Below are 26,704 nucleotides of genomic sequence, written 5' to 3' on the forward strand. Positions count from 1 at the left end.
AGTCTATACTTATTCAATGTGTTCATCCGTTCCAGACCATAGTACGTATGGAGCCCAAAACTGGTAAATTACCTCCTTCAGATTTACTGAGAGGTTTAAAAGGTAGAGTGGTGTATTTGCCCTTGGATTTGAAAAAAAATATGGAAACTATTGATGCAGATACTTTGGAAACTGAACCATTAGTTATTCTGGTTAATGGTGTACCTACAAAGAATAAGAAGATTTGGCAGGAGCTGGTAGATGTACGGAAAGTACAAAGAGCAAATTTGTATTTGAAAAGGAATAACAAATGGTATGAATCAATTTATATAGAAGAAGAAGAAGAAGATTTACAAGAAGACACAGAAACACCAACTGGACAAATTGAAAAAGTGGACAAGTCAAAGGAAGAAGAAATTTATGAACATTTTAGCATACATCCTCTACATTCAAAAGAAGCTATGGGAGACAATATTGATCTGTTTCAGATGAAGAAAGCAAAAGGAACTCCCGTGAGTGTATGGGAGGAGAGCTTGGAAGCTCGATGTTTTCCCCAGCTGTTTCCTAAAGGAAAAGGAGGACGATACGATGAACGTCCAGAACAGATTCCAGCTTCTGAGTATCGGACTACAAGACTATATGCAGAAGATCCCAGATTTCGACAAAGTATTCCTTATTTGTTCCATCTTTTATTTGAAAGCGACTTGTCTGCATTATCATATGCAGTAAATCACATTTTAAAAAGTGGAGTACATTTACAAAATGTGTCTGCTAAGGATTTTATGGAGAAAGTGCAGCACCGAGATGATCATTTGGAAACACAACTGATCAATCTGATGGCTTGTCAGCGTGGGACAAATGAATATTGGTACCGACGCCATGGTGAATTAAAATGCATGTTACGGAATTTAGGAACACCAACATGGTTCCTTACCCTAAGCTGTGCCGAGTACGCTTGGGATGATTTACTGGATTTTCTACGAGAGGCAAATTCAAACATTAAAAACATCGAATACAAGACAGCAGGAGAACTGTGCTCATTGGATCCGGTTAATGTTTGCAGATATTTCAATCATAGATTTGAGGCTATGATGTCCTTCATCTGCAATAAAAAAAATCCACCTCTTGGAGAAGTAGTGGATTTCTTTTGGAGAAAAGAGTACCAGGCAAGAGGTGCTCCTCATATTCATATGCTGTTGTGGATCAAGGATGCCCCAAAGTTTGGAACAGATACTGATGAAGCAGTGTTATCTTACATTGAAGAATATGCAACATGTGCTATACCAAAAAGCACAGAAGAGAAAAAGTTAAAGGAGCAAGTTTTACGTTTCCAAAGTCATCGGTGTGGAAAATACTGTCGACGGAAATACAAGAGCAAAGAAAAATACTACACTAAATGTCGATTTGGATTTCCTAGACCTGTTCTTTCAAATGGAAGAGTAAACAGTTTTATGTCATCTGTGAGACATACTATTACAAGAAAATCACCTAAGAATACCTACGACCTAAAAAGAAAAGAAGAATCAAAAAATATAAATGACTACAACCCAGTCATTTTATCCATGTGGAATGCTAACATGGATATACAGTATGTAGCTGACAATTCCATTGCTGTTGCTCGATATGTAACGTCTTACATTACTAAATCTGAGAAAACGGAATTGAAGGAAATGTGGGAAGAGATTTCTCACGAGAAGACTGTCAGTAAGAAGCTGTACAGTTTCAGTTTAAAGATGTTATCGCATCGAGAAATTGGATCCTACGAATGTTCAAATAGGTTATCTTCTGCAAGTCTCTACTCGAAATCAAGAAGAATAATTTGGGCAAGTTTAGGCCTTGCAGCAATGAGAAATCGGGTACTGAAATCTGTTGGAGAAATTGAATATTTGGCCGAGAATGACCCAGAAAGTACAGATATTTTGAAATCAAACATGTTGGACACATATTATCCCAAGAGAAGTCAACATCTGGAGAACATGTGTCTCTTTGAAGTGCTGCAGAACTACATTTATTCACGGAAAGCCGCAGAAGACATCAAAAATGGAAAATATAAAGTCATTGGTGAGGAAGGATGTTTGGTGAAGCAAACAAAAGGAAGTTTGATAAATCACCGGAAGCTGAGTTGCGACACTACTGACAAAAAGGAATTTTACTACTTGGCTCTTTTACAGCTGTTTAAACCATGGCGTACAGAGGATGAACTACTGGGAGAATTTCAAAGCTATGAAGATTCATTTAATGCTTGCAAAGACAGCATACAATGCAATACATTCACAACTTATCTGCAAATGTTAAATGAAGAAATTGAACAGGAAACTACAATTGCAGCAGAAGTAGCTAGAGACAGTTATCAGGACAGCCAAAGTTCAGGAACACTCAGTCAAGATCCCCTAGGACAACCAATCGTTGAAAATGAAGCATCAATAGCCATGAATGAAGTGGAAACGGCTATGAATCAAGCTCAAGAAGAATTTATAGACTTACAAAATTTGGAAAGACAACTGAACGAAGAGCAGCAACAAATTTATGAAGAGATCAGAAACAAAATTGATCACGGATTTCTACATGAAATGCACATGCTCATGCACATCATTTCATCCAATCAGGATGTATGTAAGCGGACAAGCTGGAACTGGAAAAAGTTTCCTAATAAAAGTCATCAGAAGCTACCTACAGCAAAAAACGGATTCTACTTTGTCTTGTGTGGTTACTGCTCCAACTGGGTTAGCAGCATATAACATAAAAGGAATCACCTTACATCGTTTGCTAATGTTACCAGTGGAGCATGAGAACAAAATACAATACAACAAGCTAACTGGAGAAGCATGCTTGGAAGTTTCAAGAGTATTGAAGAAGATGCAAGTTCTCATTATTGATGAGGTGAGCATGGTATCAAACTTAATGCTTGCCTTTGTGCATTTAAGAATGCAGCAAATTCTAAGGACATACTATGACGTGTTATTTGGTGGAAAACATGTCATTGTATTTGGGGATCTTCTACAGCTTACTCCAGTTAAAGGACAACCAGTGTTTAATACTGTGACACATGAAGACACAAAGAAGTCATTGGGAAGCATTGGTAATGCAAATATTTGGTCCTTCTTTGAGTACAAGGAACTTACTACTAATATGAGGCAAGCAAACGATGAAGAATATGGAAGTATTCTGAAAGATATCAGGATTGGACTACTCACAGAAGTTGGCAAAAAAGCATTACAGAGTCGGCTGCTACATAATTTATTTCCAAAAGAAGAAATAGTTGCAGAGAAGATATACAAGAACATTGCAGAAAAGAAAAGTGTCATCTGCTTAATGCCAACTCTACGTGAATGCTCAATATTCAATGAGGAGCTTTTAAAATAGGAAAAGGAAGATATCAGGAAATTGGAAGCAGTGGACAAAATTGAAGATGGAAGAATTACTATCACATTAACAGGCACACTGAAAAATAAATTGGATTCACTAGAGAAGAACATTTCCAAAACAGCTGGATTAGAAAAAAATCTATATGTTTGCATGAACTGTAGAGTATTTTTAAGGAGAAATTTGGATGTTGAAAAGGGTTTAGTTAATGGAGCTATGGGAAGAGTTGTGGGTCTTATTAATTATCAGAAAAAAGATGGAATTGAATGTTTAAAAATAAAATTTGATCAGATAGAAGAAGTTAAAGATATTTGTTGTTGTTCAGTTCGTTTCATGCTTGTGAAAGACTTATATGTACATAGGAAGCAGTTTCCGTTTTCTCTAGCATATGCTGTAACTATTCACAAGTCTCAAGGATTGACTGTAGATTGTGCTTTTGTGAACATTGGTTCAACTGTGTTCAAAGAAGGTATGGCTTATGTAGCTTTGTCACGAGTGAAAACATTATCTGGTTTATTCATGATAGACTTTGATGACTCTAAAGTTAGTGCTGATACAAATTGTGTAAAGGAGTATAATAGATTAAGAAGAAGCTATGCTCCTCATTTAGGTCAGTATCCTGTGTTGGAGAAACGTGTAGTTTCTCGTAAAAGGAGAAATGAGAATATCTGTAATGAAGATGTAGAGAGGAGGAAAAAAAAGTGGAGTGATGTAATTGCAAGCAAAAAGAAAAAGGAAAATGAGGAACAGGTTGTAGGATGTCATTTTGAAAATAGCTCTGGTGTCAACTGCTACGCTAATGTAGTGCTGAATGTTGCCTTTTATCTGGAAAGTGTGCAAGAGCAGATAATAGTAAATCAGGGAAAAAGATTCTGTTCTGAGTTGAGTCTCCTTTTTCAAAAGCTGAGTAATGATAAAACTCAAATAGAAAGTGCTACTGAAATTAGAAAACTTTTAGATGTATGTTCAGGACGAACACAGTTTTCTCAAAATGTACAGCAAGACGCACAGGAATTCTTGATGTTTTTTCTTCAGGTACTGGAAGAAGAAGGGGTTCCCATTGATAATTTTTTTGGTCTCTCTTATAAATGGGAACATAGTTGTGAAAACTGTTACAATATATGTGGCTCTAATGTTGATTCTGAAAGGTTTATTTATTTAACATTGCCAGACAGTAAAACAGTCACTTTTGCTAAATTAGTTAAAGATGCTAATCATAGCATGGAATGCAGTGAGTGTAAATCTGAAATGTTTTCAACGTTAATTTTAAAGGAATACGGACAATATGTAATTTTAATGATGCAACGATGTAAAGCTGATGGTTCAAAATTAGATACTTTAATAAAGAAGTTTACAGGACAGCAATTATCAATTTCAGGAAAAACTTTTGTAACAGTTGCAATAATTTTCCATGAAGGACCTATTGTTACTTCTGGACATTACACAGTTTATCTTAAATGTGAAAAAGGCTGGACACTGTGTAATGATTCCCAATTGATTTTCAAGCAACGTTTGCCTTTTGATTTAGCAAATTCCTATCTAATCTTCCTGAAACCAAAATTTTAGAGAGAATTGGCAAGATGTGTACAAAACAATTTTACCATTTTATTGGATTACCTTTGGAATTTTCTTAAAAAATGATTTTACAAATTATCATTTGGCCTAATGGAAAGGTAACCAATTGTAATGTGGACTTTTTAAATTGTTTATGAAACTTTGGAAAACCAAAAATTTAGACAAAATCGGTAACATCTGTACAATTTAAAATTTTGGAATGTTATTGGATTGCCATTGGAAATTTATTCAAAAAAGATTTTTAAAATTACTATTTGGCCATGAGGAAAAGTAAACAATTGTATTGTGGACTTATTTAATTATAAATTTATCTTTCGGAAACCAAAATGTTACAAACAATCGGTGAGATCTGTACAATTTAAACTTTAGATTTTTATTGGATTACCATTGGAAATTTAATCAAAAAAGAATTTTAAAATTACTATTTGGCCTAAAGGAAATGGAACCAGATGTATTGTGGAGTTATTTGAGATATATTTTTGTGATAATACTTCTGAAACAAAAATGTCAGACGGTATTTTAAAGAAATAAGTATTGATATTAGATGATATTTTTTAAGAATATTATGGATTTCTATAAAGTTATGTTTAAGTGAGAAGAGATTCTGGGCTTTTTTAAAACAATCTTTGAGATTGTTATTTTTTTTTTGCCCGCTGTTAAATGATGAATGCAATTGCTTTCACAATTTATAGTGAAATGCAATATATTCTGAAAACAGCAAAAAAAAGGCAAAAAAAACTTTGGGGAAAATATGTAAATATGTGTACTGTATTATAAAATGTTTTATTAAATATTAATACTTTTTTCTTTTTTTTCAGATTGAGATAGTAAATTTTCGAAAACTTGAACCATTTTTAAAGCAATAAAAATTAAATTTTAATTAATAAATAATTTTTTGAGTGGGTATGGTAAGTCAACAATTTCATGTTCCCTTTTTTCCACTTCTCAACAATCACATTTTCAGTTTATCATTGTAGTCTCTCAAGGACCTTGTAATGTGATAATTGATTTTTAGTGTTTTTAAAAAAAAAAAAAAAAATTACGCGTTTTAAAAAATATATAAAAAAAAGTTAAAAGGTAAGGTTGGCTCTTAAATGAGCCGTTGTGTTCATGCAGGGACAGAGGAAAGAAAGAGTGGGAATATTAGTCTCTACGACAAATGTGCTGATCTATTAAATTGTTCACTAGGGCAACACTGGTCTCCCTATGAGCAATTAGATAATGACAAGTGGCGCACCGAACTAAAACCCTCGAAAACCGATGGTTGATTTCCAGAGCACGAGAAAAAGGAGATGCTCCCCCCCACAGATGAAGGGCTCAGCTGACCTGCCGAAGATGGACTCGGCACTGCAGATGATGGACCAGGCTGAGCTGCTGTGGATGTGCTTGGTTGACTTACTGAAGGGTTACCTTCAGTATGTCGAGCAAATGTTCTACCGTGTACATCTTGAAGGTGTCTCAACATGGTGTGATTCCCGAAGGAATACTTCTTGTTGGGATTCCCTCTTGAAAGTACACGGCCACAAAGCTTACAAGTCACTAAGGGTGCATTTACCTTTTTCTTGTCCTCTGGAAAAGAAAAATACTCCCATATGAAAGAGCTCTTTTGTTTCCTCCTTCTCTGCCTCAAGGTAGTGCTGCTAGCCTCACTCTCAGAAGAGCTCTGCTGTTCTGCCATCGTATCACAAAGACAACCCAGCTCCTTCTCCTAAGGGATCACAAGCAGAAATGAGGGGAATGGGTGTGGTGTAGGAGAGTTCTAGAACTGAAAGTAGTAAAAACCAATCAAAAGTCTTGTTTCTTGATCACATGACCCAACGTGCGCGTACGTTACGCTTACGGTGCGCTTACGGAGCGCTTACGGCAAAAGTACGCATGCGCGTAAAAAAGACACGCGCACGCGCGCATGCGCAAAACAGGCACGCCCCTTCACTTCCGCGTAACATGCGCGTGCAGCGTACGCGTTACGCGCCGCGTACGCGCGACGTACGTCTACGCAAATTGCGTAAATGAACGCAAACAGCGTAGAAATCTAACGTAATGAAAGCAAGACGTGCGCTTACCGTACGCGCACGTTAAAAAAAAAAGAAAAAAGAAAAAAAAAACCAATATGTTATACTAATAAATCTTACCTGTTTATTTTATAAAAATGGTTAAAAAAAAACATATTGTAGAATTTATAAAATTTAACCATAGTCTTTAAAAAAGGATAGAAAATTATAATAAAAATATGTAAAAAAAAAATGAAAAAAAAAAATTAGCATTTAAAAAACCTTGCAAATTCACTGAAAAAACCATGGGTTTCACACACGTTATAGTTAGGAATTAGCATTTAAAAAACCTTAGAAATTCAATGAAAAAACCAAAGGTTTCACACATGTTATAGTTAGCTGGACATTTCACTCGTAAAAAACCAATGAAATTTCCCCGTTATAGTTAGTTCAGCTAACTATAACTCGCGCGCCCGCAATGCACTGCTGATGACGTCACATATTACATCACTCATGACATGGTCACTGACATCACTCATGACATCACTGATGACATCTCAAATGACATCACTGATGACATCACTGATGACATCATCCTTGTGATAGAGTGGCAGACCTCCTCTCACCCTAATATAACCTTTGATACACACATACAAAAATAGAAACTAAAATTTTCAAAAAAATGGACATACCAATATCAGTTACAACAACCTATTCAGTAATTCTTAGAACCACATACACATCCACTCATTCACCAACAGTCCTATACAGTCATTCATACATGCACTCACTCTTCATATGTACTCATACACCTATACATCCTGTGACACAATGCCACTCATCCATAGAGTTACTCACACATAGTCACTCGTGCTAATAAAGAAACAAACATACATTTATTAGCTTATACAGTTATACACACACCACCACACTTACTTCTACGGAAACTTACACATAGTTAGTCTAAAAAACAAACACTTATAGAAACACATACTTATTCATACAGGAACTCTTTCAATCTCTCACTGTCACATATACTCACTTATATACACCAATATTCACATATACTAGTTTAATAGATATGTAGTTACTCATAAAGACACTATTGAGACAGTCATTCACTCACTAACACACCCATACACACACTCATCCACCCATACAGTCCTGCACACATGTTGTCTTCAACACATACAAAGAGTGAATCACTCATTCATGCACCAATGCACTACATAATACCCCCCACCGAACCATACAGACACTCAGACTGATACTTAAAAAAAGAACTATTTACCTGTATAGATACCCATGAAGCTACTCACCAACCCATGCAGCCACTTATACACAAAGTGAGAGACTGATACAGATATTTTCATATTTAAACATTACTCAGTAAGTCATGTATTCACTATAATACCCTTAATCAGTCAGTTACACAAAATTTTTTTTTTAAAAAACCATCCATTTAAACAATTATATACCCATTTATTCTTCCATTAACCTTGAGATATACATAAATATAAAACATATTTAATTTTCAGAAAAACACACATTCACTGGATGATGGCATCAGTGATGTCATCAGTGATGTCATTTGAGATGTCATCAGTGATGTCATGAGTGATGTCAGTGACCATGTCATGAGTGATGTAATATGTGATGTCATCAGCAGTGGATTGCGGGCGCGCGAGTGATAGTTAGCTGAACTAACTATAACGGGGAAATTTCATTGGTTTTTGAGGAGTGAAATGTCCAGCTAACTATAACATGTGTGAAACCTTTGGTTTTTTCATTGAATATATATATATATAATATATATATATATATATATATTATCTACTGGCGGTTGCCAGTAGATAGTTATAGTTACAACCTAGTTTCCATAGGAAATCTCAAAATTCTATTTTGAATAACTTTGGCACCGGTTGACGAATCCTCGCGAAATTTTCAAAACAAATGGGGCGCTCCATTCATCTCCTACCCTGAAAGTCTCGGGGTGATTCGTCAAGTGGGGGCCGAGAAAAAGGGGGGTCCCAAAACGGGTTTTCCCCATGCATTTTTCCATAGGACCTTTAGTCGCAGCTACAGCCCGAACGGCTGAACATAATTACGTGAAATTTGGCAGAGAGGTAGCCAGAAGGTCAAGGAAGTGCCTTTTGCAGGTCTGGTGTAAATCTGTTCAGTATTTCCTGAGAAAATAGCATTTAAAAGCATATCAATATCTATACACGCGCACCATGCGCGCACTGTGCGCGCACCCTGCCGTGCGCGAGCGCAATTCTGATTGGTTGTTAGATGTCGGTAAACATTCGAATCGGTCGAAACCAGGAAGTGTCGGCCGCCATTTTGTCTCTCGCAGTCTGAGGGGGTGAAAAAAAACAGGTGGATAATGTGAAAATGGGGCAGAGTGGACAGTTCCTGACCCCCTAGCCTTGGTCAGGGGGTCACAGAAGGACCCCCAAGGGAGAAAAAAAACATTTTTTTTTTTTTTTTATAAAATCGCGAGGTGCGCGCACAGCGAGCACACGGCACTGCGAACCATGGATGCTCGGTGCGCGAAGCGCACGGAGCACCCACAGTGCGCGCACGGTGCGCGCACGGTGAAAAACCTGAAATTTTTTTTTTTTTATAAATACATAACTTAGCATTTAAAAAACCTTACAAATTCACTGAAAAAACCATAGGTTTCACACACGTTATAGTTACGAATTAGCATTTAAAAAACCTTGCAAATTCACTTAAAAAACCATAGGTTTCACACATGTTATAGTTAGCTGGACATTTCACTCGTGAAAAACCATTGAAATTCCCCCGTTATAGTTAGTGCAGGCAACTATAACTCACGCGACCGCAATCCTCTGCTGATGACGTCAGATATTACATCACTGATGACATATGTGTCTTTATGAAAAATAAATATTTGTAATATATGCATAGCTAAAGATTAATGGAAGAAGACATGGGTAAATAAGTGTCTAATTACAGTGATGTAATAGCTGACGTCATCAGCAGAGGATTGCGGTCGCGTGAGTTATAGTTGCCTGCACTAACTATAACAGGGAAATTTCATTGGTTTTTTACGTGTCCAGCTAACTATAACATGTGTGAAACCTATGGTTTTTTAAGTGAATATATATATGATGTTTTTCCTCGTTCATGGAGAATAAAAGACCGAGTGCCAAAACTTTGACTCTGGAGTGCTGGATGTTTATTTCCTATAATTGGATATATATATATATATATATATATATATATATATACATATATATATATATATATATATATATATATATATATATATATATATATATATATATATATGTATAACTCTCACAGTCACTGAGTGATGTAATCAGTGATGTCATTTGAGATGTATTTGTTTATATATATTTATATTCACACAAAAAACAAAGGTTACAGCGACGTTATATTTAGGCTAACATTGCACAAAACCAGAGAAACATCACTGATGACATCTCAAATGCTTCAAATGTTTAGTCATGCAGTGATGCCTCTTACCAACGCGTTTTGGCTTTTGCCTTTTAAAAATAAATATGTTGAAGATGTAGTTGATAATGCGTTTGCGCTGTATCGTAATCTATTTATCTTGGTTTTAAACTGAATAAAGACACTGTGCAAAATAGTGCTGTCTATGAGGAGGGAGACAGAGCCAAAATATAAGACTTGTTAATAGAAGTAAGCTTTGCAAAGTTTTTAGTGATGAATGGATTCATCCTTTAAGTACTGAGTCTTTCTTTAATGAAGAAGGTTATTTTCAAGACAACACATTGGTGCATGCAGTTCCTGAATCTGGACAATTTTACGAGATGAAAAATGGTATTCCTGTTCCAAAGGAAGTAAGGGTACCTAGAAATGTTGAGGAAGAGATTGCTGAAGAGATACAAGAAAGGCATAGACAGGGCCCTGTGTACAAATGGAATTGTAGTAGTGTTTGTAGTATTTATCAACAATCACTTGATATATTGAGAAATAAGAAGTAAGAAAACAACCTAATTTACAAGGACACTCACTAACTTGTCTGTCAAAAAAGTGTGTCCAAGCAGCTTTTATCATTTTAGAATGTTAGGTGTACACCATTCAATAATGAGATATTTTGTTAGAAGGCTTTTTTATGTAAAAACACCTGCTCTATGTTTAGGAGAGATGAATAGAGCTCTTTTGCATGGTAGTGTAGTAGAAGTACAAAAGGTTTGTGATGTTGAATTTAGTTTTTTTGAACCGGAACAGCAGTGTAGGGAAAGTGAGGAGTTGGTAACAATAGGAGTTGTGTAACAGAACATATGTATTAGTGTTAGTCAGTTTGTAAAAGAGATTAGAAAGTTTAACACGGTTTCTTTAGAGCAACCAAACTGTATTTGTATATGTTGTTGACACACTCACTACAAAAATCAAACTCGTCATGTTGGATTGTACATTAAAACTGAAAAGAAGAAGAATATTAAGTGGTCCAGCCACAACTTATATGTAAATACTGCTATAATAAGTTAGGGAAAACAAAGTGTCTGCTAGATAGGCCTGGGCGAAGCACTACGCTACGCTCGCGTAGTTTGCGAAGTTCGCGCTACTTCGCACTACGCGAACTGCACGTAGCACAGTGCGAACACGCGTAGCGTAGTGTTGCGTAGTGCTGCGGTCATTTTTTGCTTGCTCGCGGTCCTCAACGTCAAGTTGGCGACCGCGAGCAAGCAAAATGACATCCTGGCGAGACTTTTTCCTTGTTCGCGATCGCGAGCATGGAAAATAAACCTCCCGGCGAGATTCCCAACGCGAGAAGGTCAGGTTTCTCATTGCGAGGGGTCGCGTATGCTCGCGACCGCTCGCGATGAGAAACTACCAGTTCGCGTTGAGAAAGCTGCAGCTCGAGTAAAAATCTACTCGAGCAGCAGAAAACTACAGCTCGCACTGTGCAAGATGCCATTTTCAATGATTGCACAGTGCCGGTTGCTTGTCCGCACTGTGCAATCATTGAAAACAACATCTTGCACAGTGCGAACATGTTACTTCGCAGTTCGCGAAGTGCTACGCGTAGCTCGCGTAGTGCGAACTTCACTTTGCGTAGCTTCGCGAAGTGCTACTTCGCGAACTACGCCCACCCTTACTGCTAGAGCAGTACACAACAACTTAGAAATAGTACCTGTTCCAGAAGTACTTAAAGATTTGAATGTTTATGAATCCATACAGTCTATACATCCATTTCAAGCTATAGTTCCCATGGAGCCAAAGACAAGTCAATTACCTCCAACTAAGCTCCAGAAAGGTATCAAAGGTAGAGTTGTATACTTGCTATTAGATTTTTAAGAAAAATATTGAAGCTATAGGGGTACAGAGAAATTTAGAAGAGGGACTTGTAATTCTAGTAATGGTTTCCTCACCAAGAGTAAAAGAATATGGCAACAGTTAGTAGATATTAGCAAAGTTAAAAATGCAACTTCATATTTGGTAAAAAAATATACATGTTATAAAAATGCTGTCATTCTTCAAGATATCACACATCTGGAGGGAAAACCATTATCATCAACAGGTCAGGTAGGAAAAGTGGATTGAAGCAGAGTTGAATTTACAGCATCCATCCCCTACATTCAGAACAAATTATTTGTGATGATATTGATCTATATCAACTAAAAGAAGCAAATGGAAGTCCCTTAAGTGTATTGGAAAAAAGTTTAAAACCTCGCTGTTTTCCTCATCTCTTTTCTACTAGAGTAGGTGGTAAGTATCATGATCGGTCTGTACAAATACCTGCAGCCGAGTACAGAGGATCCTAGATTTCATCACTGCATCCCTTATATGTTTAATCTATTATCTGAAAGTGATTTGTCTTCATTGTCTTATGCTGTAAACCACATTTTGAAAACAGGTGTATATCTGCCCATTCTACCTGCTAGAGAATTTCTTCAGAAAATCCACAGAAAAGTTGAACAACTGGAATACAACTTGATTAATCTTAAGGCATGTCAAAGCGTGACCACTGAATATTGGTATCATCGTCACAGTGAACTAAAATGCATGTTGAGAAATTTAGAAGCACCTACATGGTTTCTAACACTCAGTTGTGTTGAGTATGTATGGGATAACCTGCTTCAATTCTTGCGAGAGTCAAATTGAAATATAGGAGACATTGACCTAAAGACTGCAGAATAACTGTGTTCATTAGACCCTGAATATGTCTTTAGATAGTTTAACCACTTATTTCAAGCCATGATGGCTTTTATCTGCAACAAGAGCAATCCTCCTCTCACTGAAGTGACTGATTTATTTTGGCATAAAGAATACCAAGCCAGAGGTGCTCCACATATTCACATGCTACTATGGGTAAAAGATGCACCAAAGTTTGGAACACACACTGATGAGTTTGTGTTGTCTTTCATAGAGCAGTATGTCACTTGCATCATCCCAAATGAGAGTGTTGATAAAATCTTAAGACAACAAGTTCTAAGATTCCAAAACCAGAGGTGTAGAAAATACTGTCATAGAAAATATAGATCTAAAGGGAAATTGTATACAAGATGTAGTTTCTGATTTCCCTGACCTGTGTTCTTAGAAGGCTGAGTTATTAGCTTTTTGTCTGTAGCCATACAGACTCTCACACGGAAATCACCAAAGAACACATATGACCTCAGAAGAACAGAAACCTCAAAAATACATCAATGACAACAATCCTGTGATTTTAAAGATGTGGAATGTGAATATGGATCTTTTATTGCAGATACCTCAATGGCTGTTGCTTGGTACGTCACTTCTTGTAAAACAAAGTGAAAGAAAACCGAGTTGAATGAAATGTACAAAGAGATTTCAGCAGAAAAGAGTATTACAAAGAAATTGTACAGTTTTACTTTGAAAATGCTTTCTCACAGAAAGATTGACTCTTATGAATTTGCAGACAGGTTAAGCTCAGCTAGCTTGTTTTATAAATCTAGAGGAGTTCTATGTGTGAGTTTAAGGCTTGCTAATACTCGTAACAGAGTACTGAATGTTTTTGCCTGAAGTCCAATATCTTGGGAAATTTGAGCGACACAGTACAGATTTTTTGAAGAAGAAACATGCTGGATACGTATGATCCAAGAAGGAGTCCTCATTTAGAAAGGATGTATCTGTGTGAGAAACTTCAACATTATACATACAGAAATAATGTCAGTGAAAACATACAAGAAGGAAAATTTGATGTCGGTGGATGTGAAGGATGTTTGGTCAGACATAACAAAGAAAGTTTAATTAACCATCGAAAGCTAAGTTGCCAATCTCCACACAAAAGAGAGATTTTCTATTTAGTCTTGTTACTGTTGTTTAAGCCATGGCAAACTGAAAGCGAGCTACTTGGAGAATTTGACTGTAATGAAGATTCATTCAACCCAGTGAAAGACAGCATTGAGTGCTCTGTGTTTCCAGTGTATCTTCAAATGTTGAGAAAGTAGATTGAACAAGAAGAAACAATTGCTGCTGAGATATCAAGAGAGAGTTCTCAGAGCAGTCAAAGTTCAGTACCTGGAAGTCAATATCCCCTTGGACAGCCACTCATTCAAAATGAAGCTTCAATAGCCATGAATGAAGTGGAGAATGTAATGCAGCAAGCAAGGCAGGAAACTCTGGATCTTGAACAACTAATATGGTATCTGACTATAGATCAGAAAAATATATATGATGAAGTAAAAGGTAAAATAGAGCATTGATTTCCTGCATGAGATAAAAGAGTGTACTTGTTCTAAATATAAAACAGTTCTATTGTATATAATTGGTCAAGCTAGAACTGGAAAAAGCTTCTTGATTAAAGTACTGACAAGGTATCTACAGAAGACTACAGATTCCAATTTATCATGTGTAGGGTTAACTGCACATAGTATTAAAAGGCTTACCCTTCATCAATTATTAATGCTGTCTGTTGAACATGATAATTAATTAAAATACAACATATTATCTGGTGATGCTTGTAATGAAGTGGAAAGAGTATCAAAGAAATTTAAGCTGCTAATTGTTGATGAAATCAGCATGGTATCTCACCAAATCTAGCTTTAATACATTTAACAATGCAGCAAATATTAAAAACTGACTAGGACATGGTTTTTGGAGGAAAACACTTAATAGTATTTGTAGACCTGCTGCAACTAACTACAGTCAAAGGACAAGACACTACTACATAATGAAACTGGGAATTCACTAGGAAGTATTAGAAATGTAAACATTTGGGAAAAATTAAATTGTATTGATTTAATGCAAGCCAGTTACAATACAAGCAGAAAAACATATGAGCCGGAAAACAAGTACAAGCAACAACAGAGTAATAAAAGTGAGAATACATACAGTTTATATTTAGCAGCCAATCTTAAACCATAAATAAAAGAAACGGCAAACCAAAGAGAAAAAAAGAAAAAGAAAAAAAAAAAAAGGAAAGGAAGAGAAGAGTGGCCAAAGACTATACAACTTTGCCCTCAATCCATTACAAGATTGGCGCCCACATTTTCATTTCCATAGTCTTTTTTTTAGACCCTTTTGTTCTGTAGATAGCATATTCCAGATTATATATTGCTAATAACCGTGCACGCCAGCTACGAAACGATGGTGGTTCACAACTAATCCATTCTTGAGTAATACATCCTCGAAGGATTGCCATAAAAATAAATACCAGGTTTCTGTTATACTCATTCGATATCTCAGAAGAGACTCCTAACAGTACTAATTCTGGTGTTATTGTTATTACAGATCCAAGTACTACAGTGAGAAAAGATTGAATTTCATGTAGCAAAGATGTTAAAAGTGGACAACTAAAAAACATGTGAAGTGCGTCAGTAGCAAATAACCCACATCTACCGCATGCAGCGCCAGTTGTTGATCCCCATTTGGAAATTTTTGCAGGGGTATAATATAGATAAAAAATGGCCATGAAATGCTGAGCACGCATTCTACCCGTCAACAACACAGAATTAGCAAGCAAAATAGATGTCTGAATAGAATTGCTATCGCAGTTCATCTTCTCCGCCCATCGCTGTTGGACATCCAACATATCATCAGAGCAAGAAGATAATAAAAAATTATAGTATGCGCCTATCCTTTTTTTAGTATATAAAGCGTCGATAATAGGGATTTTGACAAGTCCAGAGCGAACCAAAGAGATCATATTCTTAAGAAAGCTATGGATCTGAAGATACTTAAAATAATCCACATTTGTAAGATTAAACTTAGATTGAAGTTCCACAAATGTTATAATACGGTTATTCTACCATAAATTGCCTAAAGAATGAATGCCACTATTCTCCCATCTCGTCATTGTATAGTCTCTAAAGATAGGAGGAAAAATATGTGTTGACGTCAATGGGGTATATCTACAAATGTTGTGAAACCCTACATGACGGCGGATTAACTTCCAAACAAAAAAAGCGGCTTTCAATATCTTAAATTTTGTTTTTTTATAGTAACTAGGTTCTATATTAGTTAACAAACATCCACGCGCCACAACTCCCAGAGCAAATTCATAAATTGAAGGAGCATGGGATTCTTGTATTTGCGCAAATTATCAAAGAAGAAATAAACTGTAAAACAGATGCTAAATAATAAAATAAGAAGTATGGTGTACTCCACCCCTCCCCCCCTATCCTTAGGAAGAATCACCTTCTTATACGCTCTGCATTGACGTTTATAACCCCACAAGAATCTGGCCGCCATTCTCTCAAGTTCTTTAAAAAAAATAAGAGGAAATTCTAAAGGGACAGAACAAAATAAGTATAAGAATTTGGGGAGAATTAACATTTTCAGCACATTATTCCTCCCATATAAAGACAAATGCAAATGATTAATGCGCTCCAGCATAGAATTAACCTTTTTTAGAATTAGTTTATGATTAAATTCCGGAATAGCAGAAACTGGGGTAGTAATCTGAATACCCAAATATGTGGCCACCGTGACAATATTGAAATGAGCCAGAAGACGAGCCAGAGAGATCTGGCCCACTAAAAGAATTTGCGTTTTAGCCATATTGAGTTTATACCCAGAAAATAAACCAAACTTAATTGCCAACGCTTCCACCTTTGGGATAGCTTTGACAATATCTGTTTTGATCACAACCACGTCATCGGCATAGGCTAGTGCTCTATAATTCACTCCCGCGACCGAAACTGGGGAAATATCCTCCATTTGATTCAGTTCTTTAAGAAAAAGATCAATATAGATAGCGTAAAGTAATGGTGAAGCTGGACAGCCCTGTCTAGTCCCCGGACTGATAGAGAACAAGGCAGATGAATTTGTCCCAATTCTAACACAAGACAAAGGGGATTTATACAGGGCTTTCAAAGCCGAGATCATAATAGGTACACACCCCTTCAAAGAAAGCTAATCCCAGAGATAGGACCACGCCACCCTGTCGAATGCTTTTTCAGCATCCAACAGGGTGATTGCCATAGATGTTTTAGTACCCTGAGCCCAATCCATGAGGGCAATTACCCTGCGGACATGGTCCGTAGTGTCCCACCTGGGTATAAACCCATGTTGCCACCTAGAGACTATAGTAGCAATTATTCCTGATAATCTTGAGGCTAATATTTGAGAAAAGACTTTACTGTCTGCATTAATTAGCGATATTGGCCTGTATGAGGCCGGGTTGGTGGCAGGTTTATCTTTTTTCAAGAAAGCCATTATTGTTGATTGTCTCCAAGAAACAGGCGCTGTTCCTTTCTGTGCCTCTAAAAAAGTGGACAGCATGTTTTATTTCAATAAGTTCCTAAACAGCCTATAGAACTCCAGAGGGATGCCATCAGGTCCCATAGCTTTGCCTGAGGCAAGTGAAAATAAAGCCAGCTCAATTTCATCCCATGTAATTTCAGTGTCCAAAGCCTGAACTTGAGTGGTAGTTAATTTTGTAATATTATCCAATGAGGAGAAATTCAAGAAAAGCTCATTAGAATATGATAGAGCATCTTGCTCGTAGAGCTTTGAATAAAACTGTCGGAATACCTCAAGGATTTCCTCGGGATTATTATGAGTCAGCCCATTAGCATCCTCAATTGCACTGACAACATTGATGGTCTCTTTTTGTCTTATTGTTTTTGCCAGAATCCTACCAGAGTTTTCCCCCATTTCATAGATCTGTGATCTAAATATTGCCGTCTGCTCAGCCACTTTAGTTGCTAACACCTCTCATACAGTCTAGCTTTATGTATATCTAGAATGGTTTTAATGTAGTCTGTGTCTTGTGATAAACTAAAAGAAATGATTAGTTTACCTCCCATTCCTGGATCGCTTTATAATAACAATCAAGCTTATTCCGGATATTCTTTTGCTTTCTAATCGAATACGACAAGGTCTCCCCGCGTACTCCTGCTTTAAAAGCATCCCAGACATTTTGGGTTGAAGCACTCCCTCTGTTAAGCTCAAAAAATTCACTAATCCATTTCCCCATAGATTCTATATATGCTGAGTCCGCCAGTAGCTTCCGGTCGAAAGACCAAGTTCTCACCGGGGGTGTATCTGGTCTCTCAATTTTAATCTCTATCAGAACCGGGTTATGGTCGGAAATTATTCGTGGAAAAATTTGAAAGCCAGTGTTATGATTAAATCCTAAAGTAACAAAGAAATAATTGAGTCGACAGAGTTTCTGATGTGGTGCAGAGAAGAAAGTATACCCCGGTGACAAGTGATTTTTATCAAACCCAACATCAAACAGAGCAAAATCCAACACTAGAGCTCTTAATGCCTTAAATGTCTTTTTTTTCAAGCCTGAATATTTTGAAGTGCCCCGTACGTCCAAACCAGCTTCCATATGAATATTTAAATCTCCGCAAAAAATTGGAGGGGATGGCCAGGTGGCTAATTCTAGATTTAAAAAATTTAGTATGTCAGGATCATCTGTATTGGGGGCGTATATTGATCATATAGTCCATAGTTTATTATCAAAGCAGATTTCAATAATCATCCATCTGCCATACTCATCTACTTTGGATCGTTTCAGACTGGCCAGTCCTTTCCTCATAAGAATAGCAACACCTCTAGTGGTAGTACCTTGAGGCATACAGCCCAATAACTGCATACCCAAATCATTAAGAAAATGTCTATCATTCCAAACCAGGTGCGTTTCCTGAAGACACAATAGGTCAAGGTTCATATTCTGTATTAATTGAGCGCAAACCCCCCTTTTTCCCCTATTATTTAGACCACAGATATTCCAAGAGCAAATCCTCAATATACCCATCTTGTTAAAATTAATCCTAGCATACTACCTCTACATGAATCTAAATTAGCACAAATCTCTCAAGAAAAAAAAAAGAAAACAAAACCCAGAAAGAATACCCTTTTATTTTAGAACTCCGATTGATTATAACATTAGACTGTATGTATATCTGCAAGAAGATATAGCTAATCAGATTCATGATCATCTTATAGCATATGTCTTTCTCTGACCATTCTTTTGTAACCAAGCTTGCCCCCTCCGCACCCCGAACCCACCAGCTCACACAGCTGCCCACCCCCTCTCCTGTCCCTGTCCCTACCCTGACCCCTACCCATAGTGGGCCAAGGGACTGAAAAGTCCCTACCATGTGATGTTGTGAGAAGTATCCTGTGCCTCGTGGCTCGCTCTACAGCATATAATATGTCAAGCATAATAAATGAAAGAGCAAACCAAATAAAATTCACTACAGGTTAATTTAAATGAAGTCAAATAGACCACGAGAACAGTGATAACTAATGTCTCGGCAGCATAGAAAAAAAAAAAGGGCAGGGGATATGCTCATAATGTGGCTAAAAACTCCTTAGCTGCCCCTTCAGATATAAGAAAATACGTTCTTGATTTATGAATTACTTTCAGTTTAGAGGGATTGAGGAGGAATGCTTTGGCCCCCTTAGCCTGAAAAGACGGAATCAGCTGGCGAAACTGCCAGCGTTGTTGGACATTCGCATGACAATAGTCAGGCCGAGCAAAAAATTCCAGGCCCTTCCCCCTGCGCTTTCGATCTGGTCTGGCTAAGTCGTACAGAGCCTCTCTGGCCAAAAAATTATTCAAGCTGATCAGCATGGCTCTTGGCCAAGCAGTATTACTAGATCTAGTATTCGTTTGAAATGGAAATCTGTGGGTCCTTTGGAGTTCCACGTCCCACTTCCAATGCGATTCTGGAAAAGCTTCAACAAAAAGTTCACTAACAAATTGCCTAACATTCCCCCCTCGCTCCCCTCAGGAAAACCCAAGATACGTAAGTTATTACGCCGTGATCTATTTTCAATGTCAACCAGTTTCCAGTTAATCTCTTCCTTTAAACCCTCCAAGGAGGATAGATGTGCTTTTTGAGTATTCATCCTGTCCTCAATTTCGGATATCCTCCCTTCAACTTCAACCACCCTTGCAGTGATTTCGGAACATGATCTGGCCACTCGTCTTAGATTATTTTGCAGCTTCCGTACAGCCCCTTGTGTTCGTAGATTCTCAGTTCTCGTTTCTTCACGATGTTGGAGCATGAGCTGGTAAAGTGTGCTCAGCATAACCACAGGAGCCTGAGAGTCGTCTGTATTGCTTGAGCTCTTGATAGTGGAAGAGCCAACATTAGTTCCTTGTATCGATAAGACGGTGTTTTCGTCTGTCTCCCATTCTGGACTAGCCGGAAGCTCCTCCACCTCAATCTCCTCATCATCTTCCTCAGGAGAACTCCTGTGGTCCTGTGAACTACTCAAGCTGTTAACACTGACTGCATCACCCGTCACTCCATAATGATCTATGTCCCCTTCAAGGCTCTCAGATTCCAAAGCATTAGACAAATCCGACATAGAATAAAAATTCCCTGCAGAGTCAACTGTATCAGAATCAGTATCTCCCGCCGGTACCAAAACCTCCTGTATATTATCTCCGACAGGAATCACGGCTGCAGAGGAATCAGTCTGAAACAAACTTGCATTGTCGATAGTCTTGACTGCACGATCCGCAGTATCTATCGGAATATCCTTACTTTGACTCTTCTTCTTCTTTTTAAACATTCCTGGTATTTTTAATGTCGTGCCAGGACTACCTGTCCCAGAATCCACCTGAGCAGACAGTGGAAAATTAGATGGAGTAGAAACGGGAGATGCATTGGAAGATACTTCTGCTCCCAGATCGGTTAGTAAAGTTTGAGGATCTTGACTGGATCCGCTGCCAACAGAGGAACTGACGGTGGGAGCATTCTGAATAAGAACTGAAGCGGCAGCCATAACCGCTCTAGTTTTAGGTTTCTGAGTCTTAGAGTTTATGGCAGGAGTCAGATTTTTAGGTGCCATACTGAAGAAACGGCCTTTTTCCTGATGACACAGCAGGAAAAGCTGCGTCCGTCTCTGATCCAAGAAGCAAGAAGCCAAGTCAGTTTCAGGACTCCAGCATTGCCGCACAGCAACGGCCGAAGAACGCCAGATCCGTTGAGGTGAGCGGCGAAAGCAGCAACGGAGATCCGACCGCATCAAAACAGCCAGTACTAACTCATCGACGGCGTTTCCTCAGACATACGGATTCCGCTTCGCCGATTTAGCCAGTTTAGCCACGCTACAACCCAATTCTTCAAGGTAAGCGCGAGTATCTTCACTTTGAGCGAGCACAACGAGAGCACCTCAGTACTCCTCACTCGAACGCCAGCGCGTCCGCCATCTTGGCCTCCAAGACCGGGAAAACTTTCAATACAAAGAATTGATCAGAAACATGCACCAAGCATCAGATTTGCAGTACAGAGATATATTAAAGGAAATTGGGGTGGAAGTTCTCAAAAATGAAGGAAAGTGAGCATTGCAAACCCATATGATCAAAAATCTGTTTATAAGTAATGTTTCACCTGCAGAAGTAATGTATAATTTTGTTAAGGGAGAGAAGTTTTATGTTTGTTTCATGTCAACTCTGGAGGATTGTAGTAAATTCAATGAACAATTATTGCAACTTGAAAAAAAAGAGATAATCAAAATTAGAGCAAATGATAACATGGAACATCATGGAGTTACAGTGCTGTTAACAGAAAACTGTCATCAAAAACGGATAGTTTAGAAAACTCTGTGTCAAATACTGCAGGATTACAAAATGAGTTACGTATTGGTAAAAGTTGTTGTGTTATCTTACGTCACAATTTAAATGTTGAAAAAGGGCTAGTTAATGGCGCAATGGGTAAAGTTATGAAATGTATTAATTATCCAAACAGAAATTACATGAAATACTTATCCATAAAGTTTGATGTATTGGTGAAGTTAAGCATATTGGTAGATGTGTTGTATGTTTCCGACTTGTGAAAGATTTGTATGTCCAGTGAAAGCAGTTCCCAGTGTCTTCAGTGTATGCAGTAACTGTCCACAAATCACAAGGTTTAAGTGTAGCTACAGCTCTAGTTAATATTAGTTGTAATGTATTCCAAGAAGGAATGTCATATGCAGCTTTGTTGCAAACTGGAACATTGTCTGGTTTATTTCTTATAGATTTTTATGAAAAGAAAGTAACGGGTATATTCACAAGAACGTGTGATAACTACCGCAAGAGTAGCGTAACGCAACTTTCAATATCGCAGCCCATTGTGGGAAAATAACCCCGTGACAACATGGGATTCACAACAAGGCGGTAGTATGCGATAGTCACCAGATAACGTGCCAAATGTCCGCATCAAAATCAACGCCATGCTGCATAAATGCGATACGTGAACGCAAAAGAACATGCGATGAGGCCAACCGCGGTACAAAAAATAGCGAAAACCAGCCACAGGCCTGCAAATCCCACATGTCTGGCGGAACTATGCACTATATAAACAACAGAAAAAATACACCAAAAACAATCCAAAGTGCGTAGCAACATGGATGCACCCGTACACAGCGCAGAGGCCAACCCGAACCCCACAACCCCCACAACCTACCAGCAAGGAACAAAGGGGCCGGGGAAGGCCAAGGAGAAGAGGGAGTGGAAGACGGGCTGCAGACCGCAGGAAAACATGACCAGCATCACGGAGGTAACAGAACACAACCAGCAACTGACCCACAAGCAGACCACCTGGACTGCAAGCGGAGTGCTGAGGAGGCCAATCCAGGAGGCCAATAGGCGCTGGCATTATGTGACTACCTAAACCTGGCACAAATCCGCTGCCAACAGGAAGGCAGCAACAGCGACAGGAGGTAGCAGTCCAGCACCACCGGAGGAGCTGAAGGAAACCCAGGCCACAATCATCAGTGTGGAGACGGTGCAAGGAGTAGGGAGAACAGACACAGCTCGAGAGGACCTTACACAATATCAACAGGGAGTGCAATGAACAGGGACTGGGGGGACGGGGGAGTGGGCACAATGGCATACATGCACAATGAGGTGTACCACACTGCACACCCACAATCACCCAGGTCCATGGCCCAGATCCCCTTGGCACACTGCATTACACACACATAGCACAAACAGCAAACCCACATTGATGAAAACAAGGAACAACACGCATAGCCGACACTGCAGAAAGACACTGCAGAACAGAGGACACAACTGGCTCCGCACATGCACAAAAACATGCCTACTACATCTGACGGAGACGAAAAATGTGAAATGGAAATGTACGCGTACAACCTCACATCCGTCATGTCGAACATATGTACACTGTCCCGCAGAAGAATCCTGTACCCCCCAAACAGTCAAAATGTACATTGCCATACAGTCTGTATGCAAACCTGCACAATGCGCCAATATATATGTCAACACAAAGTCAATACGCACCTCCTCTTCACATCACAGAGGGGCACACAACACATTCAGCAGAGCACAGAATACAACACATCAGTGATGCCCAAGAGGACCACCGCACCATCGACACTTATGCCCTACAACAGCACATTGATATCCCATGCAACCCCCCACCAGGACCCAGACAGCTAAGCTACTCAGAGGAGAACACCCAGCCTGCAACAGACCACACAGCAGGAAGCACCCACAAGCACAGCTGGCTCACCCACCCACACATCGCACCCCAATGCCATGTTCCTGCACACCAAAAGGAGGTGGCCCAACAGGTGTGGGTGAGGGGCCGAAACCATGGACTGCGTAGGTGTCTATCACTCTTGAGGGCCCACCAACACCCCACTAATGAGACCCACACTGCCATAGAGACACATGCAGATGCAAATTCACAGTACAGAACCACGGGCAGGGGCACTCAAATAGCAGTCACACACCCATGTTGGCTCTGCATATGAAGGCCCTGGACACTCCCCTTACGAATTGAGTGGGGAACGACAAAGCTACTTGTCCAAGTTACCACCCGCTGCCTGCTGTGACACGTCTGCATCCAATGTACACAGCACGATGTAATGTCGTAGGGCCCAGGGCCCTCATGCATACAACAAGACCACAGGGACACACACCGATATCATGTTGAACTGGCTATGGGCACATGCGCCCAGCCTCTTTATTGGCAGGGCCACATGTACAGTGACGCCTGTGCTGGATGTGTGTGGGGTGAGTGTAAGCCAGCCTGCACGGAATGCTTGGTGCTGGTAACAACTTGAACATTGGACACCAGTGCAACGGAAACAGAAAACATATGCATAACAGAGTCAACTGCACAGCAACATGGAGGAAGCCGAAGTGACAGAGGTCACCCGAAATTCAGTCAGGAGGTTCCATGAGTTACAGTGCACTGAGGTAGGGGCACTTGAGATGAGCACACTCATTTGAAGGTAATGCTAGGATTGTGTCCCTTCATGTTAGTCCTGATGCAGATGCAGTGAGGTTACACCTGCATCAACTTCCTCATCAACGTCCCAGGTTTCCCACACTGTGTGAGGTGACAATTGCGTGCGCAGTCCACACCACAATAACCAGTAATGGTTCCGGGTGTGTGGCTCGACTACAACCTCCAGTCTGCATTCCTGCCTTGGGGATGTTGCCTCCTTCCGTACCATTGTCTGTGCCATCTCCCATCTGCACACTTGACACATCTTCCTCATCATAGTTCCAGCTCTTCCCCACTGCATGAGGTGACATTGCTGCGCAACATCTCCACAGCACAAATGTCAATCAGTAACGGACAATGGCTTGCGGTGCACTGAGTCACTGGCACCTGGAGTGCTGAGCAGGGTATCAGGCCGATGATGGCATCCACAACAGGTCTGAGCAACTCCATAAGTCTGTCAAGACCTCCGTGTCGACTGTGGCAGATGGCTGTTGGAGGTGGTCCTTGCGGTGGTGGCGAGTGCCTCCTGTGGTTATGCCACGTCTGGGCCAGTTGGGACTCGATTTGGTGTGTGAGCCCTGCTGGGATGCTCTAGGGCCTGCAGGCTGCGTACAGCACATGGCCACAGAGAAGTGGCGTTGATGACCCCAAGGCCAATGCTTCAGGGGCAATCCAATTTCTGAGGAGAAGGGGTCCTGGACCTGACTAGTACAGAGTTAGTGGCCCCGGATGCACAGCGGCTGGCACAGGCACCCAGCCACGGGACGGTGACTTGCGGTGCAGTCAGATGGACCATGCAAACTGAGCAGGTCACCATCAATGTCCAAGGTGTATGTTGCGAAGGGTATCAGGGGACAGTGGAAGGTGTCCTCCAGGGCATGACGCCGAAAGGTTTGATTTTATCCGGAAGCAGCAAATGGAGGAGTGGAATGCGACAGCCTCGTTGCCACCACCAATTTGGTTTCAGCTACATGATGATGAAAACTGCCCCCTGGTTCATAGACTCAGACACCACCAAAGTTAGACCAGAGAGTGTCCATGATTGTCGGGCAACAGACTTAGTGGCACCGGGGCTGAGAGGGGATGCAGTCTGCGATGATGCTGGTACGCTGATATGAATTCAGCCAATGCAAAATGAAGAGTCTGTGACCTACAGGACCGCAGTGTAGGCCGGAGGCAGCGGTCAGCATGTGCCATTCACCGAGGGTTGCCAGCATAGGTTGGATGGCCCTACCGGCCTGCGTAGTTCAGGTTCAGTGGCATCACGTGTTCGCTCACCTCCATGACTGTGACCCGGCTTTCGTCCGGACTGAGCCGCATCTTCCTCTTACTCCTCTCCGTGCGACCACTGGTGTGGACTCTGCCATTCGTGATTTTCACCAAGATGCTGGATGTGGGACCTACTGGTCCGCAAGGTAGTCCTGGTCCCTCATCCACATGTCGCAGGCTGGCGTTGAACAGGGTTAGTGGCACCACGTGTCGCAGGCTGGTGTTGAACAGGGTTAGTGGCACCACGTATCACAGGCTGGCATTGAACAGGGTTAGTGGCACCACGTGACGCAAATAGCCCACATGGAACTATCCCTCACTGATCGGGGTGGGTCTGGTGCTGTGGCCACTGGCCCGGAATTAGGGTCACTGCCATTCATGAATCTGGACACACTTTCGCATGTGTGACCAACTGGGCCAAACAGTAGTCCGAAGGCGGCAGTAAAGTATGTCAACAGGAAAAGACTTAGGGGCATATTATCAAGAAACGGCATTAAAATTATCGCCGATTTAGCAGCAGAAAACTGCCACTAAAGTGGCAATAATGGGTTTGATAATATGCCCTTGTGAATTCCCATAGAAGCCCATGTTCTGGTGTCAACATGGGCTTCTATTGGAATTCTCTGCGGCATATTATCAAGCCCATTATCGCCGATAATTTTAACGCAGTGCTTGATAATATGCCCCTAAAGTGGGCCCATGTCGTGGAGGCCGCGATGGTCTAAGGAGGTTGCCAAAGTCATGGGACTTGGGCCTGGAGATTGCGCCGGCACGTGGTGGGCCCTTCTTGACACACGCCGGTTTTGGCAAGTGATCAGTGAGGCCTGGCTGTGCAAGGGCAGGCCTGACGGGTTTGTGGTCCAGCATGACGGGTGTGAGAAGGTGGCCTGATATATG

Source organism: Triturus cristatus, chromosome 5_1, assembly GCF_964204655.1.
Source record: "Triturus cristatus chromosome 5_1, aTriCri1.1, whole genome shotgun sequence".
Lineage (NCBI taxonomy): Eukaryota > Metazoa > Chordata > Amphibia > Caudata > Salamandridae > Triturus > Triturus cristatus.